The sequence below is a fragment of the Lactuca sativa genome, chromosome 5 (genome assembly GCF_002870075.4).
Source record: "Lactuca sativa cultivar Salinas chromosome 5, Lsat_Salinas_v11, whole genome shotgun sequence".
Classification (NCBI taxonomy): domain Eukaryota; kingdom Viridiplantae; phylum Streptophyta; class Magnoliopsida; order Asterales; family Asteraceae; genus Lactuca; species Lactuca sativa.
The window spans coordinates 239435627-239444892 of NC_056627.2; the positions used below are offsets into that span (position 1 = coordinate 239435627).

Sequence of the window (9266 nt, forward strand, 5' to 3'; positions counted from 1 at the left end):
GACCTAGTTGGGACTCGATATTTTGGATCAATGCTTGGTGATTCCTTAGTAAAGCTTGCTGGTCCTTCATGAGATTTTGATGTTCCCTTATCACTGCATCAGTCTCATCGTGCCTTTTCTCGGAAGCCTCCATAAACTATGTAACATAGACTCAAGATCAACTTTCTTTTTCGGAGGTGGTTGTTCTTTTTGGTAGAAGCGTCGGACAGTCTACCTATACTTTTCTTCTTTCTGTTTCTTATATTCCTCATATGGAAACCACTCCTTCTTTGGTTTCCTCCAATCTTCAGCATACTTATCTCCACTCGAGTAGCAAACTTGCACCTTCTTATTTCCATTATCATCCAAGTGGCAATCCTTTGTCAAGTGCCGACCATTACATCTTTCACAACCAACTCTAATAGCATGAATTTACTGGTTCATCTTTGTCATCCTTCGGTCTATAGTGTTAAGCATAGCAAGAACATCAAACATGTCTTCAGAAGTTCCATTACCAATTCCTTTTGCCCCATCATGCCTAGGATTATGGTACTCATGAGAATGCTTGGAAAATTCTTCAATTAACTCCTTGATTTCTGCCGGATTTTTCTTAGTCAATGGTCCCTGAGAATCAAGGAGTTGCCTTGTCATGGCATTAACCCCATCATAAAAGATAAACACTTCTTGTTGCTCATTCAAGTCATTTTGGGGGCAATTTCTTATCAATCCCTTGTAGCATTCCCATGCTTTGTATAGTGACTCTCCCGGTTGTTGCTCGAAGTTGGCTATGGATTTCTTGAGTTTAGCAACCTTTGAAGGTGGGCAAAAATGTTCTAAAAATTGCCCACGCATCTACGCCCAAGTAGTAATTACACCGGGTGGAATTGCTTTTAGCCGATCCTTAGCGGCTCCCTTGAAAGTAACAAGAAGCATTATCAAAAGCACCATCTCTCTTGGAACATTAGGGATGTTGAAGTAATCCTCTATGTCATTGACTTCATCAAGGTGTTTGTTTCCTGGAAAATGGAATGTCTTTAAGAGAGGAAAGAATATGTCCTTTAAACTTAAATGTGGCAGTGGCTCGAATCGCAGGTTGCACTAGACCGGGACCGGTGTCCTCGCGCATTCTCTTCTTGTATGCCTCCATGGACATATTAGCAATTTTTTCCATGTCGTTTTTCGGCTTGTATTCAGGTTCCCTATTTTCTAATTCAAATTCGGGTTCGGTCTCGTAATCGGATTCTTGTGGATTAGGATTTTGCTCAATGCTTTCAATCTTTCTCTCGTCCTTCTTTTGACTACTTGACTCACCCACGTTGTTTCCTTTCTTCTTTCCAATAACTAATTTGAGGTCTTTAAAAGGTGACTTCTTTGGCAGGTTGGCATCTCCTACATTTTTATCCGTCTTTTTGTGAAGGGCTGACTCTGGATCTTCAAGTGGTGGTATCAAAGGTGTGTTAAATCATCGGGTCATGAACTACTGCAAGATAAACAAAAATAAAAACGTAAAAACAAACAAAAACTACTAAAAATGCCTACTGGTTGCTTACCAGTATGTGGTAAAGGGCACCACCTCGTGTTGTCGCAACTAATCTAAACAGAAACAAAAAATGGAAAAAAAAAACCGAAAACGACTGATCTCACATCGTGCGCTTAAGGCTCACGTCGTGAGTTCAGTACTGAAATAAAAACTAATGCAAAAAATTTAACTTTTTGCGGATTTTACCCCATAAAACAGATCGATTAATCTAAAGAAAATAAATTTGACAATCAAATCAGTCGTTCCCCGGCAATGATGCCAAAAACTTGATGTGTCATAATAGCTACACCTAATTTTACCTACTATCCTACTAGCTATTCGACCCAGGGCAGTGTACCCTTTCGCAAATAGTATAGCACAAAAGTCGGGTATCGATCTTAAGGAACGAAATTAATTATTTAACCTAGTTACCATTAAATCACCCTAAAATTCTAAGCAAAAGTAAAATGGTTTTTATCTAATTTTTCAAGTTTAGACGAACTTAATTTCTCAACAACTATTCAATCAAATATCAAAAGCACTTATGTTAGTTTTAATCCACTTTCCCTCAACGGTTAGCTGTTAATTATGGAGAATTCTCGTTCATTACCAATTAATATATTATTAGCAATTCAAGTGCAAATTTACTAATGTTGAATTAATTCATGTAAAGCTATGCATGATCACACATAATTTAACACAAAATCAATTATTAAATAGGATTGGAGCTATGTAAGATTGAGTTAACAAACACAATTATGTTCACAATATGTGTACCATGTAACATCCCAAAATTTACAACAAAAAATTTCATTTTAAATTAAACAATTACAAAACCATTTGGCTGAAAACATAGTAGAATCAACTCATATCAAATCAATGTATCTATAGTTAAAACATGTCATGATAAAACAATATCAAAGTATAAATCCCAAAGATCACATGTGCGGAAAATGTAGTGTGATGCACTGCAATCATGCCGACTTCTTTTCCTTTGAAGAGGAAGTACCTGAAAACAAAACTGAAAACCATAAGCACAAAGCTTAGTGAGTTCCCCCATCATACCACATACCATACAATAACATACTGCCTAGCATATATGGGTGCTGGCCTACCCTTTTGGTCTCTTTCCACCGGTAACCGCCTAGCATATCTGGGTACCGACCTACCCCTTCGGTCGCTTTCAACCGATAACTGCCTAGAATATATGGGTGCTAGCCTACCCCTTTGGTATCTTTCAACCAGTAACAAGGACTATTTCACCCCTACCACTACCACATATTATACTAGTACATAAACATATAAATCACATACTGCCTAGCATATTTGGGTGCTGGCCTACCCATTCGGTCTGTTTCAACCGGTAACGGGGACTATTTCACCCTTCCTACCACTATCACATAATGTCATATTGTATTAGTACATAAACCATAACAGATAGTGGAATAATAGCCAATTATCACAAAGACAATCATCGCAACTATAATCAACTACTAGTGGGCCGGCATTGGTGCCTTCGACCCACTTCTACTGGAAGGTAACTCACCCCAATGTCGTGAAGTAGCTGAACTTTCCTCGGCTCTTAAATCAAATCAACTCAAACTCCTACACATAAAAGATCCCTTTAATTACCCTTTCATACTCATAACCCCTTAAGGGTCAACTTTGATCAAGGTTAAAGTCAAAGTCAACACCCTGGTCAAAGTCAATATTCTGGATTGACTCAACTTGCCGAGGTGGTCCATCAACTCATCGAGTTCCATGAATCATAAAACCCTAAAATCGTGATCCTACTCGTCGAGTTCTTTCACAACTCGTCGAGTTCCTACTATCAACAGAATCGAGACTTCTCTAGTCAACTCGTTGAGTCACCCTTGAACTCGTCGATTTCTTACTTTTACAGAATCGGGACACTTCGACCCAACTCGTCGATTACTTCAGTCTGCTAAGCTATCTTAATATATTAAGCTTCTATCCTTCAGATATAAGCTCCATACTTCATATACATACTGAAAATGTCCTTTTAAGGGTAAAGTTTCCAACTTTAGCCGTTAATACCCTTCCTTAACGGATTTAGCATGCTTGTCGTATAAATCATGTCTCATGTCTCATGTTCTACTGAAACATTGAGCATAACCTAATGGCTTACCCTGATTGCATAGTCATTAGCGTAAGAGTTACTTGTTTGGTCCTTAAGTGAGAATTGGTTATTCATGTCCCTGACCTCCTAGACTGAGTTATGACATGGTACCATAACCAATTGACAACAAATCTTTGATTCTAGGATGCACTAACTCTATGATGCAAGTATTAAACCACTTCTTGCTGATGGGTTATTATCGTTGATGATTCACGCTGATTCCACTTCAGCTTGACCAAGACAATCCATTTTCTCCTTATTTTTCTTCTTTAAAGCTTTATGATTCAACATAATGTATCATACGCTGATGAGAGCTTGAAAATTCTATGTCGACGGTTAAGCTAAAACACCACAACTTATGACACACAACATACCACTCTTGTCATTTTCTTCTAATAAAAGTGATTTATAAGTCAGCGTATGAAACCACATGTTGGTGAAATCTTGCAATATTATATGTTAGTGAATGGCAGTTTAAGCCCACACTATCAGGAGTCATCACAACCTTACTGGGTTACAAGATGCAAATTTGATACATTGATCACTTCTTCCAGTCCCACATTTGTTGCTGATGTAAAAAAGAGGGAGAAATTTGCTAAATGTGACAATATGACAAACAACTAAGTGTTATTGATCTGAAGAGAAGAAAAAATCTAAGGAGGAACCAAAATCATCATCTATTTATCCGTTACAACTCATAAATGCTACTTTTTACTGCTGGTAATAAAAAATGGGAACAGTCATACACTTTCTCAGGGAGAGCTTTCGTTAAAGCTGAAAAATTTTAAAGTTCCAATTTCACTCTCAGAGGGAGCACAAGTTGAAGAAATTATTGAAGATTAGTTTTGAGATCATCAGATAAGGGGAGATTGTAAGGTCACACCTTATGATCTAATGAGTCAAACACTCTACATTCTAACCCCATCTTCAGGGTTAGCACCAGCGCTAACAAGCCTTATCAACATCATCGTATAGTTATATAATCTAATGTAATATTTGTATATTAGGTAAGTATACATACATACATACATACATATATATATATATACATATATATATATATCGGTTCTTAGTATATATTAGATACAATCCCTTTAATCAAGGGATATACTTGTATAGATTAGTATATATTCAATATTAGGATGAAACCCTAATGTGGTAGAACGTCTTGGTGACCGTCTTTGTGACAACCCGTTTCCTTGGTGAAAACAACTCCTTTCTTGGTGAAAGACATTTCGAAGAATTCTTTATGTTCTTTACTTTTTTTGTTCTTTATTTGTTTAGTTTAGTTTATTCTTGTTTATCATAATTGAAGTGCATCCGATCGATACAATCCTACAAATAATAATAAAAAACACTTGCTGAAACATATCCATAACAAAAAAGAAAAAAAAACATAATTGCAACTAGTCTATCATAACATGTTTGTCTGCACTTGCTCCGGTGCCATCTTTTGGAGTCATATCTGCTTCCAGTTTAAGTTTTAACACTCTTTCTGATTTCTTTCATAATTTTATGGGTGCCCTTGTTGGTTTATTTTTTTTATCTTATTTTGTGACTCAGCATCTTTGTTTTTTATCTGCAAAAATAAAATTCCAATAATATTTTAATACATTACCGAAAAAATAATCTATAATTATAATATTATTGTTTTTCGATTATACCTTTATCAGACACAATTCCGAAAACTCCTGTAAATGGAATACAATTTTGTCATCCGTAAAACCCACATTTTTTTAACAATATCCGCACTAACTCATCCTAGGACTAACATGAGTTATTAAAAATACTTAGAAAAAATATAAGTATAGTTATTCCGGATCATCATTCAAAAATAGATCATTGGGTTCCGAACCACGTCCATCATGTTCCGGACCTACATTACTGTGACAGCCGTCAATTTCCAGTCAAGTCAAAGTCAACTAAAGTCAACAAGTCAAACCAGTCGACTCAATTAACCCTTGTCTACTAGGGCTTACGTTAGGTAAGTACTATACAACTCGTTATTCTAATGAGAAATCATCAATTGAAAAGTTCGTATATGTAGATTTCCTTAATCTAAAATTGTGGTAAGTAATGAACCAAACTGATAAAACAATGTTGCATACTCATCAGGAGTGTGTAAGATCCTTAAACATGGCTTAACGGGGTTTACGAACCTTGCGTTGCAAAGCCAAACTCTCATAAAGGGCACAAAAGAAGCCTCTCCCAATCTCTTTCACTCTATCTCTCTCTATTTAAAATCTCTCTAAGTATGAGAAATCTCTCCAAGAATGTGAAATCTTTCCCAAATCTCTCCAAGTATGCCAAATCTCTCCAAGTATGTCAAATCTCTCCCAAATATCTCTCAAAACCTCTTTTGATTTATTTTAATCATTTGAGGCATCCCGACACTTGACTTGGTGAAAAACCATTCGAAAAGGGAAGATACATTGGAAAATAGTCTTTTAGGGCCGAAGTCTCTCTATAGGGACCAAACCCTCCTTGAGCCAAAGCTCCAAGGACCAAATCTGAAGGCCTCTTAAGGAACCGCAGCCATAAGACCGGAACTGCTGAGGAGCGAGGCTGCTGAAGACCGCAACGCTGAACCGCACCCGTAACTGGAGCACCTGACCTGACCCCGCTTCGGTCCCTCTTGATGAGCCGCCTACGGTACCTGCTCGGACCGCAGTCCCCTCCCCCTCGGACCCAATTCAGCGACCAAGCCACTCCGGTTCTAAGGCTGCTGAGACCGGACCCTCGCCCTGACTTCGGATTTTCCCATTTTTCACCCAGTTTTCGACCACGACTCCGTTTTAAGCCCCTTTTTAATTATTTTAACGAGGGATTTTCACCCAAACTTAAATTTTGACATATAAGACCACATATATTCATAAATTAAGCATATTTTTAGGGAAATCCTTATTTAAGAGTAAAAATCTATTAAGTAAGATCTTGTGGTGGAGTGTTGACTTTGCCTTAGTGTATGACACAAGCAACCACTCCATGCCCACTCCATGACCAGCCATTGTCCTTCCACCATACCTGGTCATTCAAGAGTATTTTCCCCACCATTTTACCAGCCACACTCTTGGTCAAAGGCTGAAAACTCCTATCTCTCACTTTCCTCTTATTTCTCTCATTTCCACCAAAGATCAAACACATCTTTTCTCTTAAATTCTCTCTCATAATTTTGAGATTTCCAAGGCATTTTTCAAGATTTCCTTCTACATTTGATAAGTATCATCACCCTTCATATGGTTATTAGACTTCCTTTTACTCAAATCATATATTCCTTACACAAACTCCATCATATTTGTGTTAGATTCTCGAATCTTCAAGCAATCCTCCAAGTGTTCTTGAGTTGAACACTTCTCTCCTTCAACATCCACCCACTGAAATCACATAAGGTGAGTCCATACCCCTATCTTTTCATGTTTTTCTTAAGTTTTAAGGGGGGGGGGGGGGGGGGGGAATACAAGTTAAAACACTAAGAACATAACTAAACTCATTTAACAGCCTTCATCAGAAAAGTTTAACTTCATTCACGGACTGTTTTGGTCAACTTAAACATTTTACTTTTGAAAACTATATTAGTTTCAAATATCTCAGGTTCATACCTTTAAAATGACTACTTGCACATCTCCATACGATGTTTCTACGATTTCTGGTGATTGTTACAAAACAGCCTATCATTTTAGAAACGAATTCGGACCAGTCCGTGAATATGAACATTTTAACACAAGTTAAAGACTTCCAAAAATCATAATAAAAATTATGAATAAACTAGACACATTTTATGAACTATCAGAATTTACGGATTTAGTTTTCAACTTCGTATGATTTTTCTAAAACAGTGCAGAAAGGTTAAAAACTAGTTAACAACTTATAACTTTCATAACACTTTGTATTATGTTGAGCAAAGTGTATAACAATAAGTTCTAAATATTGATTGTGTTTTCTTGTTAGTTTATCATCATAAACTGAAATTTAGTCATTCATGATAAGATTCTTCATTTATTTAGAACACATATAATAAGCTATAATAAACATAGTTTATGGATTCATAGCTCTAATGTATTTTCATAAAAGAGCTCTTTTACATTACAAACGTTTTGGATAAACTATAATAGGTATAGTTTATGTATCATTTACATTTCAAACTTATTTACCAAAGGTTTTCAGTTCAGTTCACGTAAATCTGTTAATGAATAAATTTGTGAGACATTGCCTTCGTGTTACCTTCATGGTAACAAAGTCAAAAGTCCTGTAAATTGTAACCAGAGTCTCTTGTATGGAGAGCATGATAGTTGTGTATAGATCTATATTGGGTCTGACAAGCCTGCACCTGAGCTGCTTGCAACAGTTAGACCAGCAGGTCTGAGGTGACAAGTGTCATTTAACTTGCGACGCCTGAAGAACGTCGTATTACGAGGTCGTCTGAGTCATAGTATGGTTATAATAACTCACATGTGGTATTAACGAAACATAAGATTTACGGGTTCTACTTTTAAATTAGCGAGTTATGTCGATTTAACTCACATGAATTACTTTAAGTATGGAAAAAAAAATATTTGTACACTTTCATATCAAAAAGGGTTTTATGCCGATTTAAAATCACTTTTATATCTTTAAGTATGGAAAAATACTTGTTTATTTTCGGTCCTGGGATTTAGGACTACCTAACTTTTATAAGGAAAATATTGGATTTTCTTTGGAACATATTCCTATTAAAACTACATAAAGCTAGAACTATTAGACTTCAGCTATAATCGCTAAGTGTATATGCTAGGTTATATAAGAATCTAGTCACAATCGACTTAGAATTTGTGGGCCCGCCTCATCTCCTGTTCCTTGTTTGGTTGTGGACCTAGAGCAGACCCATTATATTCAACGGTTTATTTAACTTAAATTTTATATAATTTATATACGTTGGGCGATTATAGAAGGAATCTATGGGACTTTCTAGGGTTCATTATCGCATAACATAGAAGCATTCATTCTACACTTAATAAAGAAAATTTTGGGTTTTCTGGAAACATACTGTGTCGCTTTTACAAGGAAAATGTCTTCTTTCTGAAACAAAACTCTTATGAACTCACCAACTTAATTGTTGACATTTTGTCAAAACTACTTGTATTCTCAGGAAATTAGTGAAACAGTAAAACAACAGCACTTTGAGGATAGGACGTTAAATCGTCAAACAGTTCATTTTGTCATCATAATGTAATTGATTTTAAAACATGTAAACTTACTGTGATGTAACTTTTTCAATTATATTTATGATGGTTGTATTTACTTTGAGCAATATTATACTCGTTGTTGTGATACTATACATGAAGTCCTCCACCCCTAGACGTTTCTGCCATCCTTGGTTTGGGGGTGTGACAATTACCATTTCGGAACCCCTAGTGGTGTAGTCCTGATTTTATTTGAGGGTAGACCAAATAATTTACAATGTATTAATGAGATATGGGATCTAAAGTTTTGAATTAGGGTATGCCAAATAATTTACAAAGTATGAACGAGATATGGGATCAGAAGTTTTGAATGAGATGAATTAAATCCTTTTATTTAATCGGAATATTATATATATATATATATATATATATATATATATATATATATATATATATATATATATATATA

At 35.9% G+C, this 9266-nt stretch overlaps 1 non-coding gene across 1 annotated transcript; it reads left to right on the top strand.

The window, feature by feature from the left end:
* The first annotated feature begins 676 nt into the window (after positions 1-676).
* Positions 677-783, top strand: LOC111897980 (small nucleolar RNA R71). The gene has a single exon (XR_002852447.1). It is a non-coding gene; the product is annotated as a small nucleolar RNA R71 (small nucleolar RNA).
* Positions 784-9266: the final 8483 nt, after the last annotated feature.